General features: G+C 48.5%; 1 pseudogene; it reads right to left on the bottom strand.

Annotated features, from left to right (window-relative positions):
* Positions 1-857: 857 nt before the first annotated feature.
* Positions 858-8,042, bottom strand: LOC137756617 (nuclear RNA export factor 2-like; annotated as a pseudogene).
* Positions 8,043-17,088: the final 9,046 nt, after the last annotated feature.

Raw genomic sequence — 17,088 nt, 5'->3', positions numbered from 1 at the left:
TAGTCATGGATATGGCTTCAGTTAAGAGAAGAGAGGTAACAAATATGAGGAGGATGAAAATGACATCTAAAGGCTCATTTGCAGAGTTTTGTTCTCAAGATCCCAGGTCAGTGGATGAGGGTCTCATGTCAAAATTCATCTGGAATCTTGCCCTTGGGCTGAAGAAAGTAAAGAGAAAGAATTGGGATGTCAGCAGAGCCAGCAGCCGTTGAGTTTCAACCCCAGGGCACCTGACTTCTGTCCGCCTTCACCTTCCTGAAACCCTAGAGGTCTATTTCTTCTTATCTCTGAATTCTCAGAATTGACTTTTTAATGAGTAAAGAATTTTTTAGTTCTGGTATAGTCTAGTCATCGTACTGAAAGCACCTGTAGTGGGGGAGGATAGATGACCTCCCTTAGGACCAAACTGGAGCCACTTGACCACACAACGTCACAGCTAAATCTATGCTACAAGAGCACGCCTTCAAGTTTACCAACATGTATGTACCAGAATGAGCAGATGCCACAGCATGTAATGCTGAAAAAGAAGCGAAAAGGTAAATGCCTATCAATAATAGCTTATGGCTTCCTGGAATTCAATTGTTTAATATATTGATCTTAGAAAGAATAATGTAGCTTCACATATACTGAGAGGAAATGCTGGTACTAATAATAAACAAAAGAAGTTTCAAAACAGTATATAAGATAGGAAACCTGTATTTTATAATACATGGAAAGGTATTAGTATGAAGTTAGGGAATTTCTCACAACTAAACGTTTGTAAGAAAAAAATAGATGTAAAATAATTACCTTCAAGTTCCCATTAATCACCCCTCTACTCCTCCCAGCTCCCTCCTATGCCCACGCAAACCCAGCACTCACTTCTGATTCCACTAGAGGTTCACCTCAGGTGGGGTGGAGGATGCCTGCATGATGTCCTGCTGCTCCTGGGAGAGGGTGTGCATGGAGCTGGAGGTGGGCGTATGCGCTGGGATGGAGAACACACTCTGGGTCTCACTGGGGCTGGCGTCCCTCACAAACAGCTCGTCATTCACGATGCACAGACTGAAGGAAAAATGGGCCCTCAGACAAGTGCTGGATGGACACCCACACCCCCAATATTGACTCCGCTCCCACTGGCACTCAGCAACCAGATTCCTTCCACACCCCTCCTGTGTCTGTCTCCCAGGTTCCTTGACTGGTACCTCTGGCCCTCCCCACAGAGCCCACCTTTGGAGAGACTGTCTACCACCTTCACTCGATTTATAGGTTTATCCCCAACCCACGGGCAATTTCGCATTTACCCTTTACCACAGCCCAAGGGGTGGACGCTCTGATCCCCATTCTCGGAAGAAGACACTGAGTCACAGAGAGGTCATGTGACTTGACCAAGGTCACACAGCGAGTGAGTGTTGGGTCAAGGAGAGAACGCATAGGCTGATTCCAGAGCCCATGCTCTTCTTAACCACTAGGCTAGACTGCTCCTGGGATCTCCCTGCTGGCTTTCCACAATACCGAGTAAACCTAAGGTCTGCGCCACCACATTCCCATGCCCCTGAGCGCAGGCGGGGATGGGCATTCCCGCCCACAAGAGGGCTCTCACCTGGAGTAGCTGGCAGGGTTAGCGATGAAGGTCCGGGTGAAGGCACGCACACAGCCCTGAGAACTTCCTTCCACTTCAACAGCAAACAAACAACACTACCCCTTAGAGCCACACATGCTGTACACGCTCACACGGCGGTCCCCAGTCAGGCTGTGACTGGACACTCATGCTGAGAGGGCATTTGTTCACGGGGGCCAGGGTGTCGGGAATCGGGAGGGCAACTATAGGAGCAGTCTGCGCCCAGTGACAGGGCCCCTGACAACCACTACACAGGTTCACGGGATGCGTTTTTCACAGCCGCCCAAGAGGTGGATACTACTACCCCATTTTGCAAATGAGGAAACTGAGAGGTTAAGTAACGACCCAAGTTCTCAGAGTGAGTATCTGGGATGAGAGCCACCAAACTCCGCAGCCTGTGTCCCTAACGCCCAGGGTGTGCAGGGCAGACAGGCATGGACACAGCTCAGACCTGGGTTGTCTGTGGGAAGCCTGAGGGCTGGAGAACACAGTGGGGAAGGGGAGTGGAGGGGAGGGGAAGGGAAGGGAAGGGGTCAGGGAAGCTGGGTGGTTCTGGGAGTGAGCCTGGCCAGGGTGAGGCAGCAGTGGGGCATCTGGGGTGGGGATCTACACACACTCACCTTCCTTGAACACCCCGCTGACGGAGAAGCAGAGCATCGTTTCCTGAAAGGGAAGAGCCCAGGCGCCCAGTCACCACCTGCACCTCCTACCCACCTGCGGCTTCCTGGGCCCGCCCGAGGGTGGAAGCAGGCGCTCACCGTCTGGAACCACGTGTCCACCACGAAGGAGCTTAAGTCATGCTGAGTCTTGGGCAACACACAGAGGGTGTGCACAATGACACGATTTGTGTGCTTCAGCAGCTGGACCCGCAGGTCTGTGAGGGGAGGGGAAGCGAGCGAAGGTCAGGGGCTGCCACGCCCTGGGCCCTATGATTGACCCCTTCACCGCCCTTTCCCACCCAGTCTTCCCATCACACACTCACGGGGGTCCGTGAGCTTCTTCATATTCCGGCTGTCCTTGAAGTACTTGCACAAGCTGCTTCTAGGAGACAAAGAGCAACAGTGGGTGGTGGGTGTTTGCAGGAGCTGGCCTGTGTCTGCTGGGGAGCCACACGGCCCAGGAGCAGAGCCTGTGCTGTGATACTCACGGGGCTGTGTCCTCGGGGTGGAAGGGAATGGTCAGGGAGAAGCAGGCCTGCTCGTGATAAGCACCCACGAGACCCTGTCGGTCTCCACAGTCATGGATCAGGTAGTACCTGAGGGGGAGCAATGAGGACAGTCTATCTCTGTGGTCTGGACCTCAAATGAGACTTGGAAACTCCCCTGAACAGACCTGTGCTTAGGTGGCCTCACCTGTCCTCGCCCTCTCCCCCTTGCTCAGCTTCCCAGAGGTACTTACTGCTGCAGGAATTGCAGGACTAGGCTCTTCAGCTCATCGCATCCAAAGTAGCTGCCCTGGAATCAAAAGGCATTTGAGACTATGCAGTGGATAAAGCCTCCCTGCAACACCGCAAATGTCGTTTGATCCTCTTCCTCACCTTGCAGGGCTTTAATACGCAGGGAGTGTCAACGTCAACAGTAACTGGTGACGGTAACTCCTGGCCATCCTGGAGAAGGGAAGAGGAAGTCAGGAGTGGAGACCAGGGGAGTGGCCCTGGATGATCCGGGAAAAGGATGGGCCCAGGAGGGTGAGGGTCAGAGGTCAGGTGTGAAAGGGCCCTGGAAATTCCATGGGAAAGCTTACACTGGATGTCTTCATCATGAGGTCCTGGAAGTCTCTAGTGTTATGTGCAACTTGTGTGTGTGCGTGTGTGTATTTATGGGTATTTTTCCAGCAAGTCTATCCATGTCATTTTCAGGAGTCCATGCCCCCCAAAATGGTTAAGGTTCTGATGCTAATATGTGATCTAGGCAAGACCCAAAGGGCTTGAGGGCAGGTGCAGAGGCCACCGACATTCGTAAGAGACAATGATTTACGTAGGCACTTACCAGGCGTAACAACTTCGGGAAACATTCTCTGATGGCCCTGTCCAACACCAAAAATAGAGAAGAAGTGGTTAATAGTTCAAGGTTGCAATGCTTCCTTTGAGTTAAAACAGTAATACCATAAACAGAGATCAGTGTGTTCTGGCCCATCCAGCAGCGCCCTTTGCCCACCTCTGCTTCTGATTTTAAGGGTTTTCGGTCCACTTCCCTGTTGAGCACTGAGCATCTGTCATCTTACTGTCTGAAAGGCACTGTCTCCTCATCTCTCTCAATACCTTCACTTTAATATTCCTTCCCTCCCTCCCTTCCTCTCCTTCGCCTGGGTAGCTCCCACCCAGACTACTCGCACTCCCTTCTCCAGTGCCACAGGGAGCAGCATTTCAAACCCATACTGCAGGGCTTCCTTCTCCTCCCTTCCTTCCTCCAGGGCCCCACTGAAGGCTGTGGGGAGAAGAGGGAATGGGGTGGGAGCCCGGGGCTCTGCTACCTCACTGGGGGTCCAGCACTCTGGCAAGACCCGGACACCCCCCAGGGATGGCCCAGGATGCTGGGCCAGGGAGGTGAGTGAGGTGGGGCTCAGGGAGGGAGATGGAGGGGATGAAGGCAGAAAGGGAGTGAAGGTAGGAGGGGAGAGATGAGAGAGACATAGGGGCACAGAGACAAGGGAGAGAGAGAAAGCAAAGGGAAGGGAAAGAAGCTCTCCCGTGGTCGGGGTCAGGGAAGAAGAGAGAAGAAAGGGGAAACGGCGCCCCTGTTGCGGCTCTTCACCTGCCCCAGAATCGCCCAGACACACCAGGTAGGAATGGAAAATATGCACATGTTGGGCTGGGGCCCCACTGGATGCTGGTTGAAACTTTGTCACCTGTGTGAGTTCAGCCAGACTTGGGCATGGGAAACAGGGCCGCCATGGGGGCACATCTCCCCCAGAATGAGGAAAGGGTCAGGTCCCAGCTCAGTATGGGGCTGAGGATCCGTGGCCCAGTCTTATGATCACCGCCTTCTCTCCTGATGACCCCTGCACCTGTCTGAGTTCGTTCTTTATCTGAGGAATCGTACCTGTCTCAGGCTGCCCAGGGCTCCTGTGAAGGACCAGATGGGATGATGTGACGTGTGCAGGGAGTTGATGGGAAGTGCCCCTGAGAGCCCTGTCCTTCTGTCTCCTCTACCACCTCTGCCCTCTGCCTTCCACTCCTGCCTCAGAAAGCCCTCTGATCACTGGCAGGGGCCCACGTCTGGCCCCTTGACTCAAGGAGCCCTGCTTTTTCCCAAGGAGGGTCCAGCTCCTGGCATTGGGCCAGCAGAATGGATGTCATGACAGCAGCCACCTACGGCCTCAGCCCTCAGCATGGCGCAGGAAAGCCCCCATGTCAACCTGGGAGACGAGGGGGGTCCCCTTTGGAGGAAGGGGAAGAGGGCCCCTCTCAGAACAGGGGAGGCAAATGCCATCTCAGCACGAAGAAGGAAGGCTTCTCTCAGCAAGAGGCCCTGGACTGGAGGACCCTTCTCAGTCCAGGGCGCCAGCATCTGGATCAAGGCTGGTCGCTCCTGGTCCTGGTGAGGAGGAGAAGCCCTGCTTCCTGCGGCACACTCTTGGGAGGCCTTGGCGGAATATAGCTGGGCGCAGAGAGCTGGAAACAGACCCCAGAGCCCCTGCAGAGGTGAGCAGGTCAGGGGAAGGAAACTCCTCACCGGTGATAGGCACAGAGAGAGCAGAAGGTGGGGCCTGTGATCCTCCCAGAAGACCAGGGCTGCCACCTTTGGCAAAGGGGCACTGTCACAGATAGTCTAGGCTCCCACGGGTGAAGGTCACCAGGAAGGGTGACAGGGTGTTCACACTGACCTTACATAGGTGGACTGGTCTGGGAAGGTGCCACACAATGGGTTCCCTTGCAGCCACAGCTCTTCAAGCTTCAGCCCTTTAATCTTCCTCAACTCCCACACAGACTTCAGCTGAGAAATATGGGGCGGAAGTGGGAAAAGGAATCCCAGGGAAAGAGGGACATCCGGATCTCTGCACCCCCAGCCCCCTCCCTCCCCCACAGGTACCTTCACCTGCCTCCTGTCATCACTCTGATGGCCACTAACACGCCCCCCCCCCCTACTCTCAACCCAACTTTGATCTGGCTCCCTCTTCTCACCTCATTTTTGGAGAGGTTCAGGATCTTGACCGTGGGGGCCATCTGTATAATGTCAGACAGGCCATCCAGCTGGTACAGTTTGTTGCTGCTCAAGTTCAAGGACAACAGCTTTGGGGCAAGAAGAGGTAGAGTGAAGGTTACTATCTAGGGCCTTGGAGACAAATCTGCCCTCCACCCCATCTCTTCCACCCCCTACCCTAATACCAGCACTGGGCCTACAGCCTCACCTCAGGGAAATTCTTTTTGATGATCTGCAGGGTGGCAGCCATGCAGTTTCTTCGATTCAGAATTATATCAATATCATGGCCCACCAAGTCTTCAGGAAGGAGAGGGGAGGGAATCAGATGGCTGAGTGGGGTCTGGGGCCAGCACCAGCCCCTCCCACGTTACCATCCCTAAGTCTCCCTCTAGGAAGACCCCTCTGCCCTCGCCCGCCCTAGAATTACTGCTGTCAGCCGTACCTGGGTCAACGCAGAGCCTCTGGAGGTCAAGAGCTTGCTTGGAGACATTAAATCGTTTGATCAAGGTCAGCTGCGGAGTGAGAGATGGAGAGAGCCGCTCTGAGGCTGTGGTGGTGGTAGGGAAAACGGGGGAGAGGGTGACGGGGGCCTGGAGGAAGGAGAGGTGGGTTTGAGCGCTGGCACACAAAATGCCTTGAGTCTGCATTACCTTTAGCTGCTCCATTTCTTCTGGCTTCAACTTATACTGCACAGAGTAGGGAACAGCGGACGGGCTGACAAACACAGGTATCTGCAGGAAGAAGAGGTGGGGTAAGCACCAGGAACTCTAGTTCCAAAGAAAACAGCCAGCCCCTGGCCTGTACTCCTTCCTCAGGATGAGGTACAGGTAATGCCCGCGACACACACCTTTCGGCTCTCCTCGTCACAAATCTTGTTGCTGACATCCATCAATGCAGAGGCAGTGCTAGCTTCTTGGACAAAGAACTCAGCCCCATTGTGAATAAAGTGGAACTACAGGCATTGAATGCAACAGCAATAGTATCAGAAGCCAACAGACCCTGCTGAACCAGGTCTCTCTCTCCCCCTTCCCTGTGCCCACGCGTCTGGCTTCGGCATCCTCTCTTACGTCCACTGGAGTGAAGGGGACACTGCAATGGCGCTGGATTGAGTTCATTAGCCATGTCCTGTCATACTGTATCCCACAAGGAATCTAAGGATGAAAAGAAGGGATGGGAGAGAGGACAGACAACAGGGAATTTAGGCTGGAGGACGAACCTTTTCCTGTTCTTTTCCGGCCTTCTACTGAGCTTGACAGGGCTTCTAAAGAAGGGACCACTGGCATGATTTCTTATGGGTGTGCGTAATATGGATTTCCTAAATACTCTTTCTCTCCAGTCAAACTCTCTTCCAAATAATCAAGGTGTCAGAGATGATCTTCCTTTTATAAATTTCCAGGAGATCCTACCCAGTGCAGACACTGCTTGCCCCTCAGACAAGGTCTCCAGAGGCTCGACCCTCCATCTCCCACACTCAGCTTGCCAAACTGAGACCTCCAACGTGGAGTTGCTCCATATCCTTGGCAGTAGTTTCCATCTTTGCTCTGAGACAGGCTCCTCCGTTCTCCTCACAGTCAGCCTGTTCCCTTTACACTGCTTCTCTGAATCTGCCCTTAGATGAACAAGATTGTTAACTCCTGGTCATAAAAAGGACAGATTACAAGCTGTCTACAGTGAAATAAACCAGCATCTCTACATGAGACCAACACAACTCCCCCTGACTTTTCTCTCCTGCACATTCCATCCATTTTTCAGGATACTCACGGTGACCCTGAACCAGCTCCCTGGGGTTCCATCTTGTGTGTTCTCCCGCATTTCTCTCTCCAGAGGTTTTCTGTTTCCCCACACAGTAATATGCATGTGGCCTTCACTGTCCAGTCTCACTGTCCTCTCTTTGCCTCGGATGGTACAGGGAGAGCTGCAGGGGGGATGTGGAGAGAAGGAGGGTGAGTGGCCATACGTGCTAAGAAAGTCTTCTGTACACCCTCGTCTCTTTGACACCAGCGCTACAATTAGGATTGCTCAACCATTATTTCACTTCTAGCATGCTTCAGTTTTGCAGTGACAGAAGATAAACAAGTCCACGGAGAGTGAGAGAGGTGCATAGTCCCAGGGGCTGCTGTGTACAAACCCTGCTGCCTGGTCACTTACTGTCTTACTTCGGGGTCCTCCTGGACATCCCTCTTCACCACGTTTCCATCATCCTCCTGGAGGTGTGAGGGCTGAGGCTCACCCCCACCGTGTTCATAATGAGGGCTCCTCTTGCCAGAATTACCTGGGAAAGAACTACAACCTTTCTTTCTTCCTTGAGGTGCTCTACCACCATCACTGTATTCTGAAAAGAGGAACAAAAATACAGGTTTGAAGACACATCTGTGGTGCACTTACCATGTACCATGTCTTAGGCTAACAGGATGGTAGGGCAGGCACAGTGCCAACCTGGCCTAAGGGACCAATCCCACAAACCTCAGAAAGGACACACTTCTGCCTGTGCAGAGAGGACAGCCTTATCCGACAGATGGCACTATCAGGGGAAGAATCGAGGAGGAGCAGGATGAGGAAGAGGAGGACAAGGAGGAGAAAGAGGGAGGAGAAGGAGGAGGGAGGAGAGGACAACTGCCTTGAAACTTTTAACACAGTGGAGCAGGACAGATAAGGAACTGAGGTGTATGCGTCCATGGGTTAGACTGGACACCAGTCATATATGTACCAGGAAGGCACCCGAATCTTGCCTTCTCTCAGGACTTTCCAACAACCACACCAATACCTCTCTCGTGCTTCCCAAATCCAATCAGCCACCACACCGATTCCACTAACAACCAGCAAGCTAGCTGGACTTCCTTTGCCAGTGCACTAGGAGCTTTAATGTCAGGTGGCACTGATGTCACAGCCTCCTGAACTGTCTCCCTCCCTCCAGCCTTGCCCTGAACAATACCCTGTTTGAAAGAGCCAGGGTGAGCTCTCTTTTGGGCCAGCCTGAAATGCCTTTCAGCTCAGCAGGCAACTCTTCCTCACTTCAGCTCTTCTATAACAAGGGTGTGAATGATAACCTGGAATGATGTGTCAGCCACCATTTCCAAGTGTTTAGGGATTCCTCTTTTTGCTTTCTATTACTGGTTTCTAATTTGATTCCATCATGGCCAGGGAACATACTCTGGGACATTTCAACTCTTCTTTTTTTTTTTTTTAATAAGTTAATTTCTTTATTTATGTCTGCGTTGCGTCTTCGTTGCTGCACACGGGCTTTCTCTACTTGCGGCTAGTGGGGGCTACTCTTCGCTGTGGTGCACGGGCTTCTCGTCGCGGCGGCTTCTCTTGTTGCGGAGTTTGGGCTCTAGGCACGCGGGCTTCAGTAGTTGTGGCACGTGGGCTCAGTAGTTGTGGCTCGAGGGCTCTAGAGCGCAGGCTCAGTAGTTGAGGAGCGTGGGCTTAGCTGCTCCGCGGCATGTGGGATCTTCCTGACCAGGGCTCGAACCTGTGTCCCCTGCACTGACAGGCGGATTCTTAACCACTGCACCACCAGGGAAGTCCCTCAGTTCTTTTTGAATTTACTGAGGCTTGTCTGATGGTCGAGGAGATGGTCTAACTTGGTGAATGTTACAGAGACCCTCGGGGAAAAACCTGTACTCTGCTGTTGGTGGGCGGACTGTTCTATTTATGTCATGAAGATCTCGTTAGTTTCCTGTGTTATTCAGGTCTCCTATATCCTTGCTGATTTTCTCTCTGGTAATTCTGTCACTTGCTAAGAGGGAGGTGGGTGTGGAAGGCCCCCACTGTAATTATAGATCTGGCTCTTTCTCCTTTCAGCTCCACCAGTTTTTGCTTCATGTACTTTGAGGCTCTGTTGTTTGTGTTCATACACATTTAGGATCTTTATGTCTCCCTGGTGTCCTGATCCTTTCATCATTCTGTAAGGCCTCTCTTTGGCTCTTGTTCATTTTCTTTGCTCTGACATCTACTGTATTGGATACTGAAGCCACAGGCACGCTTAGAAAGTGTCCTGGTTATACCTCACCTTTTATTCACTCCTAGGAGTTGTGTTGTTGTTCACCCCTCCGCCCACAAATTCTCCCCTCCAACATATCTAATTCACCATGGGAAAAGATTTGGAAGTTTTTCGGCACCTGCAGAAATAAGATCGTGTCAATTCTCTTCCCCATAGGTGGATTCACTAAGGGTATTTTATTTTTAACACATTCCACTGAAACAGGGAACCAGCAGATAATCATACCAGTGGCTTGTGGGGAGGGAGGATTATGGTAATTACACTGTTAGAAACCAGCTTCCTTTGGGTTGTAATACTTAAGGCTCTCCAGGTTTGTGGGCTGTGCCTTTTGTACATTAACTATTCCATGTTGTCTCAGGGCACGCTTACGAGTAAAGATCCGTCCAGGGCTGATCGCTCCACGATGGAGTGATTACGACCAGGCCTCAGATGAACTCCTCTGAGGAGCCGTTGCTTTCCCAGTGTGGCCCGCTGTCAGGGCAGTCCTGCTACTCACAACCTTGGGACTTTCCCTGTGTGGCACTGGAAGTGAAAGTAAACACAGATAGGGCATTGGACCCACAAATGCCACTTGCTCGGTCCCCAAACCTCGGAGGGGGCCTGGCGTGCTCTCTGTCTCCCACACTACACATCCAACTGGTCAGGAAATTCTCTCGGCCCCTCTCTCAAAGTATGTCCAGAAGCCAGCCACTTCTCACCACCTCCATTACCACCACCCTGGCCAAGATACCAACATCTATCTCCTGGACTGTACTGCTGTCCAGCTGGCCCCTCTGCTTTCATCCTGGCTCCCTTACCTGTCTGCTTTCAACCCAGCAGCAGAGCACAAGTCAAATCATTTCACTCCTCTGCTCAACACCACATAACAATGGTTTGAAGCCCACCAACATGTTCAAAAGCCAGGAGTTCATAATGATACTCATCAACAATAACAACAACAAAGAGGAACCTTATTGGTGACCTTTGGAGAATGCCGGGCAACCAACTCGTTTTCAGGAAAATCCAGCAATGAAAGGGAAAAATTCACAGTTTAAAGGGAGCAGTAAGGGCATGTGGTCTATGTATGGTGTATAGGAAGAGTCAGAGTCATTTGCAAGAACCCACATTCCTTCAGAAATAACGTTGCCAAGGGGAAAGCGTAGAAGGGGGCCAGCTAACAGCTACCGTAGTCCCCCGGCTGACCAACTATGTCGGGTGCCTAAACAGGGCTAGAGACCTCCCTCATCAAGGTGATTCAGACACAGGCAATCTCAGACATCGCCTTGTCAAGTACTTGATAGAATAATCCAGTGAAGCCATGTGGTCCTGGGATTTACTTTGCTGGGAGATATTTGAGAACTGATTAAATCTCCCTCCTCATTAATCGATCTGTTCATATTATGTATTTCTTTACGATTCAGTCTTGCTAGATTGTCTGTTTGGGGGACTTTATCCATTTCTTCTAGGTTTTCCAATTTGTTGGCATACAATTATTCACAGTATTCGCTAATAATCCTTTTAATTTCTGTAGTATCAGTTGTAATGTCCCTCTTTCATTTCTGATTTTAATTATTTGAGTGTCTTCTATTTTTTTTTTCTTAGTGAGTCTAACTAAGGCGTTTGTCAATTTTGTGTAGCTTTAACAAAAAGCCAACTCTTAGTTTCATTTACTTTTCTTCTATTGTTGTTGTATTTCTTCTCTATTTCATTTATCTCTGCTCTTATATATCTCCTTCCTTCTGCTAGTTTTGGCTTTAGTTTATTCTTCTGTTTCTAATTTCTTGAGGTGTAAAGTTACGTTGTTGATTTGAGATCTTTTGTCTTTTCAATGTACACATTTAAAGCTATAAACTTCCTTCTTAGCACACCTTTGCTGCATCCCATAAGTTTTGGTATGATGGACTTTCATTTTAATTTGTCTCAAAGTAGTTTCTAATTTCCTTTGTGACTTCTTCTTTGACCCATTCATTCTTTATGCGTGTGTATGGAGATTCCAAAAAAAATGAAATACAACTCCCATATGACCTAACAATCCCACTTCTGGGTATATATCCAAAAGAACTGAAAGTAGAATCTTGAGGAGGTACTTGCACATCTATGTTCATAGCAGCACTATTCACAACAGCCAAGAAGTAGAAACAATTAAAATGCCCATCAATGGATAAATGGATGAACAAATTTTGATATGTATATATATATATACAATGGAATATTATTCAGCCTTTTAAAGGAAGGAAATTCTGTCATATGCTACAGCATGGATGAACCTTGAGAACATTACGCTAAATGAAATAAGCCAGTCATGAGACGACAAATACTGTATGATTCCACTTACATAAGTTTTCTAGGGACTTCCCTGGTGGTCCCGTGGGTAAGACTCCATGCTCCCATTGCAGGGGGCCCATGTTCAATTCCTCGTCGGGGAACTAGATCCTGCAAGCATGCTGCAACTGAGAGTCCGCATGCCACAGCTAAGAAGCCTGCATGCCACAACTGAGTCCACATGCTGCAACTAAGAAGCCTGCATGCCGCAACTAGAGATCCCGCATGCTGCAACAAACAGCCAGCACAGCCAAAATAATAAATAAATAAATATTTTTTTAAAAAGTTGGGAAAACTATAGTAAACAGAGTCCATGGGTTTGAAAAAAAAAAGGTATCTAAAGTAGTCAGATTCATAGAAACAGACAGTAGAATGGGGTTACCAGGGACTGGGGGGAAGGGACAAAGGGGAATTGCTGTTTAAGGTGTAGAGTTTCAGAATTGAAAGACGAAAAAGTTCTGAAGATTGGTTTCACAACAATGTGAATCAACTTAACAGTACTGAACTGTACACTTAAAAATGGTTATGATGGTAAATTTTATGTTACGTATTTTTACCATACTTTTTAAACCTGTACATTAGAGTGTGATTACTCAAAAGGAAATATTAAGAAAAGTTTTTGTTTGGATATGTAAATACAAACGTAAAGAAGTCAACATAGGGCTTCCCTGGTGGCGCAGTGGTTGAGAATCTGCCTGCCAATGCAGGGGACACGGGTTCGAGCCCTGGTCTGGGAGGATCCCACATGCCACGGAGCAACTGGGCCCGTGAGCCACAACTACTGAGCCTGCGCGTCTGGAGCCTGTGCTCCGCAAGAAGAGAGGCCGCGATAGTGAGAGGCCCGCGCACGGCGATGAAGAGTGGCCTCCACTTGCCACAACTAGAGAAAGCCCTCGCACAGAAACGAAGACCCAACACAGCCATAAATAAATAAATAAATAAATAAATAAATAAAATTAAAAAAAAAAAAAAAAAAGAAGTCAACATAAAGAACACGTGAGAACGTCAACTGTGCTTATGAGTAGGTGTTTGGAATGCACAAGAGGTGTACTTTCATGTCCCTGCTCTACTTGTATAAAAGGCTGGGTCAGGGTTTTGCCACGGGCTTGGGGGGAAGCACTATTGCTACTGACTCATTACCTAGCATAACAGAAACAATTACTGATAATCAGATCCACCTGTCTTCTCTCTGATTATTAAGCTACATCACTTTGGACAATTCACCCGACTTCTCCTGATCTCAAATTACTTACATGTAAAAATCAGGGATTAGAGCTAACCACCACCTCAATCAAGATATAAAGCACATACCACACTCCAAATGGTTCCCAGTTAACCTTTCCATCTCCCAGCTCCATATAAACCTTGATCTGCTCACAGTCCCTGTATATTCGTTTTGCCTGCTGCAGAATTTCTTGTAAATGGAATCATACATACTGCACACCTTTGTGTCTGGCTTTTTAAAGTCAGCATCATGTTTTTGAAATCCGTTTATGTTCCTGCCATTTTTATTGCTGAGTAATATCCCACAGTATGGGTTGTAGTTCTCCACCTCGTTTACACAGTAGAGCCCCTTGGGGAGTTTGAGAATGCCACCAGCTCCAAGCTATACCCACAATAATTAAAGCAGAATTGGGTTGAGACCCAGGCACCCACATTTTCTAAATTCTCCACGTGACTGCAGTGTGCTACCACAGTTGAAAGCTACTGTATTAAAGTATCAGCTTTTGGTTTATGCTTGCCAGAGACCCTAGGAACGGATGCCACCTCATTTTGCTGGCTTTCCACTCTGTTCTTTTAGGGACCTAGTGATTCCATTAGCTTAAATTAGAGATTGGCAGACTACAGCCCATGGGCCAAACCTGGCCTGTGGCCTGTTTTTCTAGGGCCTGCAAGCTAAGAATGGTTGTTACATATTTAAATGGTTACAAAAATAATATTTCTTGACACGTGAAAATTATTTAAAATCCACACGCCAATGTCCATATGCAAAGTTTTATTGGAACACAGCCATACTTGTCTCTGGAGCCTTCCGCTCTACAACAGCAGAGCTGAGTAGTTACGGAAGAGACAAACTGGCCCACAAAGCCTCAAATATTTGTCACCTGGCCCTTTCCAGGGAGTTTGCTGAGCTCTGGCTTAGAGCAAGTGTCCTTAAAGCAAATGCACAGTAACTGTGGTAAATGGCTGACGGTCCCTTTGGCTAAGGCTGGGAAGAAGATTTACTGCAGTAACTTGCGACTTCACCATAGGGTCCTTCCTCAGTAGTCCACTCATTCATGGTGTTCTGGCTCAAGTGTGGGAATTGAGTAAGGGACTACCATTTGCCATCAAGATAGGTCAAGTCACCAGACCTAGAGCTTGATTTCTTTATTTTTATGTTCTTATATTTTATTACAAATATTTATTTATATTTTATTTATTTTTACACTGCTCAAATGCAACTTTGGAGTATGTCAGATATTTCAAGATCCAAGGGATCTGTTGATCAATTAGCCACCTTCAGAGGTTGCTACAGGTCAAACCAATGTGACTACCCTTCCATCCTTGCTGTTTATTAGGTAAACAGCACTCACCTTGAGGCAGGAGATTAAGTGCTCCTACTGGGCCTGCAACACCAGAACCCCAACATCTCCACTCAAATGAGGGTGACCATGTCAATGGCAGAATCTCCCATCTCATCTGTGGCCTACACAAGTCAGCCACTTCAGAACACTTCACAGATGAAGATGCCCTCCACACTAATGTGTTTCTCAATGCTGTGGGGGAAAGGAGTGTCCTCTGGGTCCCAAACAGCAGCTGCCTGGTCCACCAACACATTGACTTCAAAGGCATTTCAATTCAAGTGACCACAGGTGGTAACTCTTGAAACCGAGTCCCCCTAAAACCGAGTTCCCTTGCCAGGTTGATGATTAACTTCTCTATCCAAAACTTTATTCCCTCTCTTGTTCCACTCATGATCCCCTCAGGATTGAGGAGTATCAAAGAAAAGGGGGGACTGACACTGAACAGAACCCTTCAGGGCCCTCCTGGGTACAAAAGCCCCGCTGTGTTCCCTGTTTCTTGTCTGTAGAAAAAGGCTTTGGCCTCCTAGGCCTTCCCTGAGTTCCAAAGAACAGACTCAAGCAGTTACTAGTTAGGGAAGTGAGGAAATGCAGAAACAAAGGAAAAGCAGTCAAAGAAACGAAATTGAGTTATTTGTAGACAGGTGGATGGACATAGAGTCTGTCATACAGAGTGAAGTTAAGTCAGAAAGAGAAAAACAAATACCGTATGCTAACACATATATAGGGAATCTAAAAAGAAATGGTCATGAAGAACCTAGGGACAAGACGGGAATAAAGACACAGACCTACTAGAGAATGGACTTGAGGATACGGGGAGGGGGAAGGGTAAGCTGGGACGAAGTGAGAGAGTGGCACGGACATATATACACTACCAAACATAAAACAGAGAGCTAGTGGGAAGCAGCCGAATAGCACAGGGAGATCAGCTCGGTGCCTGGTGACCACCGAGAGGGGTGGGATAGGGAGGGTGGGAGGGAGGGAGACGCAAGAGGGAAGAGATATGGGGACATATGTATATGTATAACAGATTCACTTTGTTAGAAAGCAGAAACTAACACACCATTGTAAAGCAATTATACTGCAATAAAGATGTTAAAAAAAAAAAAAAGAAAGAAAGGCAGTCAAGAAACAATAGTGCAGTGATAAAGCAGAGTCCTAGTTTCTCCTCAAGAGATAACAACTTGATACATATCTTTGAGCTGCTATGCAGAAACTAAGATCCCCTGCCCAGGTGGAGGACGGTGACTCCATGCTGACCACAAGCACACAGACCCCAGACTGGTCAGAGCCAGAATGCTGATGATTAAGATCCCTGAAACAGCACCCTGTTTCTTCACCACCAACCAATCAGAGGAAAGTCATGCACCCTGCAGCCCTCACCCCAGATGTTGCCTTTAAAACCCTTCCCTGAAAGTCAGCAGGGAGTTAGAGTCTTCTGAACACAAGCAGCCAGTTCTCCTTGCTTGGCACCCAGAAAATAAACACTGTACTTTCCTTCACCAACAACCCAGTGTCAGTAGATTGGTTTTGCTGCGCAGCAGGTGAGTGGACCCAAGTTCTGTCCGGTAACGCAACTGCAACTCTTTCACCATTGTGTGCCATGGAACACTAATGATTCATCCTCTATTACCAACTGGGTCCTTACTATCTTCAGATCCACCTAGACTGGATGACCTATCCCCGACCCCCACTTCCTTCAGGGCCCTTTGCTTGCAACCAATTTTGGTGTCAAGTACTCTATTAATCAAAGTTCCCACTTCCTTATGCCAGATATTCATTCTAGCTATTTTATAAAAATAAGACATCTTTAATAAAACATATCACACAGCTTACAAAAATTCTGTGAGGGCCAGAAAAGTGGGCTTGGATGCCGCACAGCCAGGGGAAGCCCCCTCACACCATGGGACTGGTATAGCTGAAACACCCCTGCTGCCTATGAGCTAACCAACATGTATGACAGAGACTGAATTCTAGGCACTCTGCTGTGGCTGCCCGTAAAAGCCAGAGACCTCTCCCATCATACAAAGCTGATCCTGCCTGTGGCTCCCACATTACTCAGTTCCACCTCCAAGTTTCACTATGGTGCATAGGCTTGATACATAGAGATCTTCTTTGGGACCCTAGACAAAAGGGGGTCTAGGAAACCTACACACACACACACACACAAACACACACACACACACACACACACACACACATACGAACGTAGGTCTCCATTCTTGTTTTTAGCTTTCCAGGTCTCTACAGTACAGGAAAACATGTAAGAGTGTTTATGAGTGTTGGAATAGTTGCCAGCTGAGCCAACTTGAGGTATATTCCACAGGACCAATTTTTTTGCTCTCGTAAATGGTATACTCACAATGAAAATATTATTTTCTATTTCGTGCAATTATCTCGTGTATATTAGTCTTGCATCCAATAAACTGGTTAATCACTATTATTATAATTTTCCATAGGTCCTCTTGAGTTTTATAT

This window comes from Eschrichtius robustus, chromosome X, assembly GCF_028021215.1.
Source record: "Eschrichtius robustus isolate mEscRob2 chromosome X, mEscRob2.pri, whole genome shotgun sequence".
NCBI classification, from domain to species: Eukaryota; Metazoa; Chordata; class Mammalia; order Artiodactyla; family Eschrichtiidae; genus Eschrichtius; species Eschrichtius robustus.
Note: the sequence above shows the minus strand (reverse complement) of the source record. Positions and strands in the feature narration are given on the sequence as shown.